Here is a 13,086-nt window from a genome sequence, read left to right as displayed (position 1 = left end):
AAAATTGCATGCCCTATTTAAAACATGAAAGTTTTTTTTGGACTTGAATGTCCCTTTAGGTTTAGGGTTTAATACATTTAGTATAGTGGTGGCAATGTTGGGGGAGGCAGATTAGGGGTTAATAACTGTAGGTAGGTGGCGGCGATGTTAGGGGCGGCAGATTAGGGGTTAATAATATTTAACTAGTGTTTGCGATGCGGGAGTGCGGCGGTTTAGGGGTTAATATGTTTATTATAGTGGCGGTGATATCTGGAGCAGCAGATGAGGGGTTAATAATTATAATGTAGGTGTCGGTGATGTCGGGGGCGGCAGATTAAGGGTTAATAATATTTAACTAGTGATTGCAATGCGGGAGTGTGGTGGTTTAGGGGTTAATATGTTTATTCTAGTGATGGCGATGTCAGGAGCGGCAGATTAGGGGTTAATAATTTTATTTTAGTGTTTGCGATGCGGGAGGGCCTCGGTTTAGGGGTTAATAGGTAGTTTATGGGTGTTAGTGTACTTTTTAACACTTTAGTTATGAGTTTTATGCTACAGCTTTGTAGTGTAAAACTCATAACTACTGACTTTAGAATGCGTTACGAATATTGCAGGATAGCCTGTACCGCTCACTTTTTGGCCTCCCAGAAAAAGCTTGTAATATGGGCGCTATGGATGTCCCATTGAAAAAAGACTTTACTCAAATTGCGTAAGTTAATTTGTGGTACGGCCAAAAAAGTGTGCCGTGCCCCTAAACCTGCAAGGCTCGTAATACCAGCTGTAGTGACAAAGAAGTGTTATGAGCCTTAACGCTGCTTTTTTATTCATACCGCAAAACTCGTAATCTAGCCGAATGATAATTACATATTTATTTAAAACTGAGTTTACCATCACTTTAACTTGTTTCCCAAAGTTGTGAGGGAGAAAGACAATGGGCCACAAACCTGCCACAGTATTCAAATCCAAGGCCTCCATTACATATGCAGCGTCGCATACAAATTACGCGCGTATATTTCACCATTCGGACGTATTTTTTTTACCCATAGACTAACATAGAACAGCCGCGCAATTTGGTATCCAATATACAGCGTAAGGACTTACGTGCGCAGAATTCAGAGAATCTACTCCATTCTCATCTCGCCACATATTGCAGGCACAGCAACCCTTGCACTGACTAAAAAAGCAACGTAACTCCCTGGAAGCCTTAACAAACACATACATTTAAGCAGCATCTCAAGGTTGAAGGGACAGTATACTATAATATTGTTTTTTTAAGGTTTATTTGTGTATTTGAAATAGTTTGAAGCCTCAACATAATCAAATGGATTGAGCTTGTAGATAGAATCAGATCTCATCACTTTATCACATTGTGGACACATACTTGCTTATTTACTTTAATTTTGTTCTCAAAACAATCAACAATACTTGGAGGAGAGAACAATGGGACATCATAACTGTATTACCTTCATCTCTTTAGAACCCACTGGAGTGTAATTTATTCTAATGTTAACACAGCTTTGGCATTGATGCCAAAATATATAAAGGGGCAGTCAAGTCCAAAGAAAACCTTCTTATTTTAAATAGGGCATGTTATTTCAAACTACTTTCAGATTTAATTCTAACTCTTGCTTTGTTCTCTTGGTATTCTTAGTTGAAAGCTAAACCTAGGATGGCTCATATGATAATTTCTAAGACCTTCTTGAAGGCTGCCTCTTTGCAATTGTGTCAAACCAATCACAGACAACCCAACCTCTCACCTGCAGCCTTCAAACACCTGATAATGCCCACCCTATCAGTAACATCACTAGTGTATATACCAATGTGTCAATTTATATTGGATGTGAGATACAATGATTTACATCTTAGAAGTGAATATTACTATATGTACCCTTCATAAACAACTATTGTGGATGTGACTTATAGTACAAGAATATGTCATAAACATGATATTACCTTTTTTTGCCATTTCCACACAGGTCTTATATATATATCTTATATTATTATGTTTTAACAATATTAGTGTACTAAAACACACCTCACATGGATGTGGATGACAATTATATGGTAAATAACAGAGGACAAGATTTATCGTGAACTATAAGAATATTTATTTCTTTTTTGGCTTCTTGGATGAGGGAGCTGAGGTGACTGTAGTGGATTGCCTTGTTCTCCTGGTTTGAGAAGATTCTGATGTTTCTGCTGGTGTGCTGGCCACAGATGATAGGCTGGAGGCAATGTCCTGCTGGTGTGTAAAGTGCTCAACCAACACACCAAGAGTTGATTTTGTTCTCTCCATATATTGTCCATTTGCATCTGCATATCAGACAGAATTTGCATCATCTGTGATTGGTTATGAACACTTGCACTTAACGATGCTGCCATGTCCCTCTGTAGCTCTATGCTATGTTGTTGTCTCCTCTCTTGGTTCCTGATGAACCTTTCATGGTTCCTGAAGAACCTCTCTTGGCCTCTTTGGATGTTCTCAGTGCTTGTTATGAACCTCCTCTGGAGTGCAATGTATTCCTCACCCAGGGGTGAATACAATGCATCCACAGGCTCTTGAGCAGCAGTGCTTCTAGGTGCTTGTGGGGCAGGGACACCTGAATCTGCTGTTGCTTGTGGTGCAGGGCCAGCTTCAACTGCTGGTTCATGTGGGGCAGGGCCAGCTTCAACTGCTGGTTCATGTGGGGCAGGGCCAGCTTCAACTGCTGGTTCATGTGGGGCAGGGCCAGCTTCAACTGCTGGTTCATGTGGGGCAGGGCCAGCTTCAACTGCTGGTTCATGTGGGGCAGGGTCAGCTTCAACTGCTGGTTCATGTGGGGCAGGGTCAGCTTCAACTGCTGGTTCATGTGGGGCAGGGCCAGCTTCAACTGCTGGTTCATGTGGGGCAGGGCCAGCTTCAACTGCTGGTTCATGTGGGGCAGGGTCACCTGCATCTGATGGTTCTTTAGGTGCAGCTGTAGAATCTGCTCTATTTCCTTCTGCCAATGGTGGAGCTCGTCAAAATACTGAGGAGGGTGGAGCTTGTCCAATTGCTGAGGATGGTGGAGCTCGTATGGTTGTTTGTGCTTGAGGTGCAGGGCCAGCTTCAACTGCTGGTTCATGTGGGGCTGGGCCAGCTTCAACTGCTGGTTCATGTGGGGCAGGGCCAGCTTCAACTGCTGGTTCATGTGGGGCAGGGCCAGCTTCAACTGCTGGTTCATGTGGGGCAGGGCCAGCTTCAACTGCTGGTTCATGTGGGGCAGGGCCAGCTTCAACTGCTGGTTCATGTGGGGCAGGGTCAGCTTCAACTGCTGGTTCATGTGGGGCAGGGTCAGCTTCAACTGCTGGTTCATGTGGGGCAGGGCCAGCTTCAACTGCTGGTTCATGTGGGGCAGGGTCACCTGCATCTGATGGTTCTTTAGGTGCAGCTGTAGAATCTGCTCTATTTCCTTCTGCCAATGGTGGAGCTCGTCCAAATACTGAGGAGGGTGGAGCTTGTCCAATTGCTGAGGATGGTGGAGCTCGTATGGTTGTTTGATAGTCCCACTGATGACGAGTGTGTGACCACTCAGCCTGTCCAATTGGAACTTCATGTGACGTGTGTGGGTAAAATCCCTGACTGCAATGAGATTGTGTTGTGAGGGGGGGGGGGGTAAATACATGGACCCTTTGTGGCTGTCTTGGCTCCCCCTCAAAGCCAAAGGGAGGATATTCCTCTGGCCAGGAATCTTGCCAGGGATCATATGGCAATGTTGGTGGCATCACTCCCAGGTCCTCAACTGAAGCCATCGAACCATGCTCATGACTGGGAGCATACTGTTCTTGCGGTTGCCTGAAGGGTGGTGGCGGTGGTGGTGGCATGGATGTTTGCATCCTTGTGACAGGAGGTTCTGTGAAGGAGTCAAAGGATGAGATGGATTAGTAAAGTCAGATATATGTCCACGTGGGCATACAATATACATTGATACATGCTAGGGCCTATACTGATTCTCATGTCAAACTCTATAACATGTGTCCTGTGTTAATATGAGACATGTTAGTATTGCACTATTCCACCTCATATCATGAATTGCATTGTGTTAAGTAGCATTAATGTCAAATATAATTGTAGATGTTTTTGTTAGTAGGCCAAATACCATGCTCCTCATTGTGTACATGAATGTGTGTTATTAAAGGATGTTATATCTCAAATACATATAATACTGGTGTGTGTGATGTTACTCATCAGCATGATGTGCTGTGGTTGCAGCCCCTGAGTCACGAGCCCCTGGACTCCATGGACTGCTGTGATACTCAGGGACCTGCGTATCATCTCCTGCCAGATGTTATACTCTATGTCCAGGGATGGACCACCACCTGTTCCCCTCTGGTGCATAGCTTCCTGCCCCATCTTTTCTTTGACCAGCCTCCTGCAATCATTCCACCACTTTTTCAGGCCCTCAATAGTCCTCCTCTGCGGGGCCACACTTTTGACGGCATCCTCTACTGCCAACCATGCCGTTTTTCTCCTTTTGGCACTGCCTTTGCCCTTCTCCTGCCCAAAGAGGGCACTGTAATTATCCATGATGACCTGGACTAGGGCAACATTTTCCTCAAATGAGAAGTTGGGACATCTCAGCCTCTCATCCTCCATGGACACCTGGCTTGCTCCCTGTGATGTCCCTGGTGTGGGTTCATCCCTATACTCTCTCTCCTACCCCCTTCTGTCCACATGTGCACTCTCTGTCCCTCTCCTAGATGTGCCTGGTCTCTGGGGCTCTCGGGCATCTCCCCTCCCATCATCTCTTCTAGCTCTCCCTCTCCCCACTCCACTTACTCCCTGACCCCACTGCTCCTCCTGTCCTCTCCAATACTCCTCTCCCTGTCACTCCTGTCCCCTCCTCCCCTCCGCCCTACCTCTCTATCATCACACTAAATCACACTACACACACTCACACTCAGTTCAATCACACACAATCACAACCAAACACTGTGAAATTCAAATAAAATGTGTGAGGTGTTAGAAAAAAAAGTGTGGTGTATTTGTATATGTATGTATGCAAAATGTGTGCAATATGTAAAAATATGTGTAAGTGTACAAGCTTAATCAAACAACAATGCGACCTAACTAACCCCTATGTTTGCACCTCTCTCTCTACTCAGACTAATCCACCACTCCAGTGTAGTGTGCTGTAGCTCAACGAACCATCCAAATACACTGAAGAAAATGGCGGCTGCGCATGGGTTTATATATGAATTTTGAATAGCGTAATTACGTGTCGCATTTTTATATGAAATCACGGTTCATTTTTACGAGTGTTAGCTTAATTTGCATAAAACTAATCTTTATTGACACTTTCCGTGGACAAAATACTGGCACAAGTTACTTGCGACGACTAAAATGTGTATTTGTGCACATTTCAGAAGATCGCCAGTTTGTCCTACTTACGCTAGTTTAGCATCTAACGGTGCAGTATATGTAATACCCCGATGTGCAAGGTGAAATTATGTGCGGTACGGGTTCCCACGCTTGTGCCGAAACCTGCGCCGTATATTTGATCTCGCCCCAAGTTTTTGATCCATGCAAAAGACTAGATTTCCCCACAATAAAATTCACCATTTAGGTTGCACAGTGACAGTGAACTCATTGTTCAACCTACACTCAAAAAGTTTTTTTACTAGCTACCTAGCTAAAATAAGTACAAATTTACCTGCAAAATGAAACCTAATCTGAGTTACACTAACACCTAACATTACACAACAATTAAATACATTACATTAATTAAATACAATTACCTAAATTACAAAAACAAATAAACACTAAATTACACAAAATAAAAACAAATTATCAGATATTTAAACTAATTACACCTAATCTAATAGCCCTATCAAAATAAAAAGCCCCCCCAAAATAAAAAAAAACCTATCCTAAACTAAACTACCAATAGCCCTTAAAAGGGCCTTTTGCGGGGCATTGCTCCAAAGAAATCAGCTCCTTGTCGCCGTGTTGGCGATGTCGGGAACGGCAGGTTAGGGGTTAATAATATTTAATTAGTGTTTGCGATGCGGGAGTGTGGTGGTTTAGGAATTAATATGTTTATTCTAGTGGTGGCGATGTCAGGAGCAGCAGATTAGGGGTTAATAATTTTATTTTAGTGTTTGCGATGCGGGAGGGCCTCAGTTTAGGGGTTAATAGGTAGTTTATGGGTGTTAGTGTACTTTTTAACACTTTAGTTATGAGTTTTATGCTACAGCTTTGTAGTGTAACACTCATAACTACTGACTTTAGAATGTGTTACAAATCTTGCGGGATAGGCTGTACCGCTCACTTTTTGGCCTCCCAGAAAAAGCTTGTAATATCAGCACTATGGAAGTCCCATTGAAAAAAGACTTTTACGCAAATTGCGTAAGTTAATTTGTGGTACGGCCAAAAAAGTGTGCGGTGCCCCTAAACCTGCAAGGCTCATAATACCAGCGGTAGTGAAAAAGCAGTGTTATGAGCCTTTTATTCATACTGTAAAACTCGTAATCTAGCCGAATGATAATTACATATTTATTTAAAACTGAGTTTACCATCACTTTAACTTGTTTCCCAAAGTTGTGAGGGAGAAAGACAATGGGCCACAAACCTGCCACAGTATTCAAATCCAAGTTTTTGATCCATGCAAACAAAAGACTAGAATTCCCCACAACCAAATTCACCATTTAGGTTGCACAGTGACAGTGAACTCATTGTTCAACCTACACTCAAAAAGTTTTTTTACTAGCTACCTAGCTAAAATAAGTACAAATTTACCTGCAAAATGAAACCTAATCTGAGTTACACTAACACCTAACATTACACAACAATTAAATACATTACATTAATTAAATACAATTACCTAAATTACAAAAACAAATAAACACTAAATTACACAAAATAAAAACAAATTATCAGATATTTAAACTAATTACACCTAATCTAATAGCCCTATCAAAATAAAAAGCCCCCCCAAAATAAAAAAAAACCTATCCTAAACTAAACTACCAATAGCCCTTAAAAGGGCCTTTTGCGGGGCATTGCTCCAAAGAAATCAGCTCCTTTACCTGTAAAAAAAAAATACAAACAACCCCACCAACAATAAAACCCACCACCCACACAACCAACCCCCAAAATAAAATCCTAACTAAAAAAAAACTAAGCTCCCCATTTCCCTGAAAAGGGCATTTGGATGGGCATTGCCCTTAAAAGGGCATTTAGCTCTATTGCTGCCCAAACCCTAACCTAAAAATAAAACCCACCCAATAAACCCTTAAAAAAACCTAACACTAACCCCCGAATATCCACTTACAGTTTTGAAGACTGGACATCCATCCTCAACGAAACCGGGAGAAGTCCTCAACGAAGCGGCAAGAAGTCCTCAACGAAGCTGGGAGAAGTCTTCATCCAAGCCGGCAGAAGTGGTCCTTCAGACGTGCAGAAGTCTTCATCCAGACGGCCTCTTCTATTTTCATCCATCCGGCACGGAGCGGGTCCATCTTCAAGACATCCGGCGCGGAGCATCCTCTTCAAACAAAGTCTTCTTCCCGAATGAATGTTTCTTTAAGTGACTTCATCCAAGATGGCATCCCTTGAATTCCGATTGGCTGAATTCTATCAGCCAATCGGAATTAAAGGTGAAAAAATCCTATTGGCTGATGCAATCAGCCAATAGGATTGAGCTTCAATCCTATTGGCCGATCCGATCAGCCAATAGGATTGAGCTTGCATTCTATTGGCTGATTGGAACAGCCAATAGAATTCTATCAGCCAATCGGAATTCAAGGGACGCCATCTTGAATGACGTCACTTAAAGAAATATTCATTCGGGAAGAAGACTTCGTTTGAAGAGGATGCTCCTCGCTGGATGTCTTAATGAAGGAGCCGCTCCACGCCAGATAAATAAAGATGGAAGATACCGTCTGGATGAAGACTTCTGCCCGTCTGGAGGATCACTTCTGCTGGCTTGGATGAAGACTTCTCCCGGCTTCTTTGAGGACTTCTTGCCGCTTCGTTGAGGACTTCTCCCGGTTTCGTTGAGGATGGATCTCTGGTCTTCAAAACTTTAAGTAGATCTTTGGGGGTTAATGTTTTTTTAAGGGTTTATTGGGTGGGTTTTATTTTTAGGTTAGGGTTTGGGCAGCAATAGAGCTAAATGCCCTTTTAAGGGCAATGCCCATCCAAATGCCCTTTTCAGGGCAATGGGGAGCTTATGTTTTTTTAATTAGGATTTTATTTGGGGGGTTGGTTGTGTGGGTGGTGGGTTTTACTTTGGGGGGGGGTTGTATTTTTTTTACAGGTAAAAGAGCTGATTTCTTTGGGGCAATGCCCCGCAAAAGGCCCTTTTAAGGGCTATTGATAGTTTCGTTTAGGCTAGGGTTTTTTTATTTTGGGGGGACTTTTTTATTTTGATAGGGCTATTAGATTACGTGTAATTAGTTTAAATATCTGATAATGTCTTTTTTATTTTGTGTAATTTAGTGTTTGTTTTTTTTTTAATTTAGGTAATTTTATTTTATTTAGGTACTTTATTTAATTGTAGTGTAAGGTTAGGTGTTAGTGTAACTCAGGTTAGGTTTTATTATACAGGTAAATTAGAATTTATTTTAGCTAGGTAGTTAGTAAATAGTTAATAACTATTTAGTAACTATTCTACCTAGTTAAAATAAATACAAACTTGCCTGTAAAATAAAAATAAACCTTAAGCTAGCTACAATGTAACTATTAGTTATATTTTAGATAGCTTAGGGTTTATTTTATAGGTAAGTATTTAGTTGTAAATAGGAATAATTTAGGTAATGATAGTAATTTTTATTTAGATTTATTTTAATTATATTTAAGTTAGTGGGTGTTAGGGTTAGACTTAGGTTTAGGGTTTAATAAATTTAGTATAGTGGTGGCGACGTTGGGGGTGGCAGATTAGGGGTTAATAACTTAGGCCTAGATTTGGAGTTTGGCGGTAGATGGGCTGTTAACGCTCCGCGGGCTTTTTTCTGGCCGCACCATAAATTTAACTCTGGTATCGAGAGTTCAAACAAATGCTGCGTTAGGCTCCAAAAAAGGAGCGTAGAGCATTTTTACCGCAAATGCAACTCTCGATACCAGAGTTGCTTACGGACGCGGCCAGCCTCAAAAACGTGCTTGTGCACGATATCCCCATAGGAAACAATGGGGCTGTTTGAGCTGAAAAAAAACCTAACACCTGCAAAAAAGCAGCGTTCAGCTCCTAACGCAGCCCCATTGTTTCCTATGGGGAAACACTTCCTACGTCTGCACCTAACACTCTAACATGTACCCCGAGTCTAAACACCCCTAGCCTTACACTTATTAACCCCTAATCTGCCGCTCCCGCTATCGCTGACCCCTGCATATTTTTTTTAACCCCTAATCTGCCGCTCCGTAAACCGCCGCAACCTACGTTATCCCTATGTACCCCTAATCTGCTGCCCTAACATCGCCGACCCCTATATTATATTTATTAACCCCTAATCTGCCCCCCACAACGTCGCCGACACCTGCCTACACTTATTAACCCCTAATCTGCCGAGCGGACCTGAGCGCTACTATAATAAAGTTATTAACCCCTAATCCGCCTCACTAACCCTATAATAAATAGTATTAACCCCTAATCTGCCCTCCCTAACATCGTCGACACCTAACTTCAATTATTAACCCCTAATCTGACGACCGGAGCTCACCGCTACTATAATAAATGGATTAACCCCTAAAGCTAAGTCTAACCCTAACACTAACACCCCCCTAAATTAAATATAATTTAAATCTAACGAAATAAATTAACTCTTATTAAATAAATTATTCCTATTTAAAGCTAAATACTTACCTGTAAAATACATCCTAATAGAGCTACAATATAAATTATAATTATATTGTAGCTATTTTAGGATTAATATTTATTTTACAGGCAACTTGGTAATTATTTTAACCAGGTACAATAGCTATTTAATAGTTACCTAGTTAAAATAATAACAAATTTACCTGTAAAATAAATCCTAACCTAAGATATAATTAAACCTAACACTACCCTATCAATAAATTAATTAAATAAACTACCTACAATTACCTACAATTAACCTAACACTACACTATCAAAAAATTAATTAAACACAATTCCTACAAATAACTACAATGAAATAAACTAGCTAAAGTACAAAAAATAAAAAAGAACTAAGTTACAAAAAATAAAAAAATATTTACAAACATAAGAAAAATATTACAACAATTTTAAAATAATTACACCTACTCTAAGCCCCCTAATAAAATAACAAAGCCCCCCAAAATAAAAAATTCCCTACCCTATTCTAAATTAAAAAAGGTAAAAGCTCTTTTACCTTACCAGCCCTGAACAGGGCCCTTTGCGGGGCATGCCCCAAGAATTTCAGCTCTTTTGCCTGTAAAAAAAAACATACAATACCCCCCCCCCCAACATTACAACCCACCACTTACATACCCCTAATCTAACCCAAACCCCCCTTAAATAAACCTAACACTAAGCCCCTGAAGATCTTCCTACCTTGTCTTCACCATCCAGGTTCACCGATCCGTCCTGAAGAGCTCCTCCGATGTCCTGATCCAAGCCCAAGCGGGGGGCTGAAGAGGTCCATGATCCGGTCAAAGTCTTCATCCAAGCGGGGCAGAAGAGGATCTTCCATCCGATTGAAGTCTTCATCCAGGCGGCATCTTCTATGGTCTTCTATCCGGAGCGAAGCGGCAGGATCCTGAAGACCTCCAGCGCGGAACATCCATCCGGCCCGACGACTGAACGACGAATGACTGTTCCTTTAAGGGACGTCATCCAAGATGGCGTCCCTAGAATTCCGATTGGCTGATAGGATTCTATCAGCCAATCGGAATTAAGGTAGGAATTTTCTGATTGGCTGATGGAATCAGCCAATCAGAATCAAGTTCAATCCGATTGGCTGATCCAATCAGCCTATCAGATTGAGCTCGCATTCTATTGGCTGATCGGAACAGCCAATAGAATGTGAGCTCAATCTGATTGGCTGATTGGATCAGCCAATCGGATTGAACTTGATTCTGATTGGCTGATTCCATCAGCCAATCAGAAAATTCCTACCTTAATTCCGATTGGCTGATAGAATCCTATCAGCCAATCGGAATTCGAGGGACGCCATCTTGGATGACGTCCCTTAAAGGAACAGTCATTTGTCGTTCAGTCGTCGGGCCGGATGGATGTTCCGCGCTGGAGGTCTTCAGGATCCTGCCGCTTCGCTCCGGATAGAAGACCATAGAAGATGCCGCCTGGATGAAGACTTCAATCGGATGGAAGATCCTCTTCTGCCCCGCTTGGATGAAGACTTTGACCGGATCATGGACCTCTTCAGCCCCCCGCTTGGGCTTGGATCAGGACATCGGAGGAGCTCTTCAGGACGGATCGGTGAACCTGGATGGTGAAGACAAGGTAGGAAGATCTTCAGGGGCTTAGTGTTAGGTTTATTTAAGGGGGGTTTGGGTTAGATTAGGGGTATGTGGGTGGTGGGTTGTAATGTTGGGGGGGGGTATTGTATGTGGTTTTTTTACAGGCAAAAGAGCTGAAATTCTTGGGGCATGCCCCGCAAAGGGCCCTGTTCAGGGCTGGTAAGGTAAAAGAGCTTTTAACTTTTTTAATTTAGAATAGGGTAGGGAATTTTTTATTTTGGGGGTCTTTGTTATTTTATTAGGGGGCTTAGAGTAGGTGTAATTAGTTTAAAATTGTTGTAATAATTTTCTGATGTTTGTAAATATTTTTTTATTTTTTGTAACTTAGTGTCATAACTGCCTAAGTTCTTTGCCTTATCCTTTGTATAGCTGTGTCTTTTCACACTTACATAACTCCTCCCCAACAAGCAGTTTAAATTTCCCTCCTACTCATACCAAATTGCTTGATTGTTGAATCCAGCTTCTCACCCTCTAACATCCTTGCAACCTTTGAGACAGACGCTGCTCACCTCTCTACCAAACACAGGACCGGAACCGGCAAGCGGTGACGTCACACGCCATCGCACACGCTGCAATTTCCCCAAACTCTGCAGGGGAACTCCACTCTGTCCGGACAGACCTCACCCATTACTACTACTAGTAAGTCTCAAAAGCGCTTCCTTCATACTCATACCGCAGTAACTTACGATTATTCAGTAATTACTCCTGACATGCCTCAGAATCTTAGTTAGGTTTCCTTCATATTTAAACGCTCTATTCTACCTATATTCTTAATTGTTCACTCTCAATACCTAACTACTGCCTAAATCTCATTAGCTTTATTTGTTGCTTTAAAGTTGTACACTATGTCTGCTGCCAATAAAGATTAGATATGGTCTGTCTAAAACTTTAACTTGCAATTGCATGTTCTTATATGTGGGAACCAGTTTGACAATACTGAGTGGGGCTAAAGGCTCTGAGGTCTCAGCCATTGTCACACCTATCCTTATAATAAAAGTGAACTGTATCTATTGATTCTGAACCTTGCTGCCTTCCCTCACCTACACAGAATCACTGATACTTTCACTACACTCCTAAGCCTGCAGTTGTGGTCCTAAAAATTCCCTCTCTCCTTTACAGGGGTGAGATTATCTTCCACAGGCTGACAATAACAATCAAGCCCATACTATGGACCCAGCAGCCTTATTATCTCATGTAGAGAAATTAACTCAAACTGTAGATAACCTTACAACAGGGTTAAATACACTACAATTAGAAAACTCTGCCCTAAAGCAATACATCAATGAAAAAATTGATACCCTCACTACACGTATTAGTTCTAGTGAACCCCAACCTAATCCCCCACAAACATTTAGTGGTATTCGTTCAGAATTTAGGGAATTCAAAAACTCATGTTCCTTATATTTTCAATTAAAACCCAAAACATACTTCAATGATCATTTGAAGGTTCTCACCACAATCTCCTATCTGCGTGGCGAACCACGTATATGGGCAAATTTGTTTTTTGAAACCAATGACCCATTGCTGTACTCATTTGATCAGTTTTTTAAAGCAATGGGACAGCTTTATGATGATCCCTACAAACAGCTGTCTGCTGAGACAGCAATGAGGTCTCTGAGACAACATAAAAGGCCTGTGGAGGACTACATCGCAGAGTTTAAGAAATGGTC

The sequence above is a fragment of the Bombina bombina genome, chromosome 2 (assembly GCF_027579735.1).
Source record: "Bombina bombina isolate aBomBom1 chromosome 2, aBomBom1.pri, whole genome shotgun sequence".
Taxonomy (NCBI): domain Eukaryota; kingdom Metazoa; phylum Chordata; class Amphibia; order Anura; family Bombinatoridae; genus Bombina; species Bombina bombina.
This window is presented reverse-complemented; position numbering follows the sequence as displayed.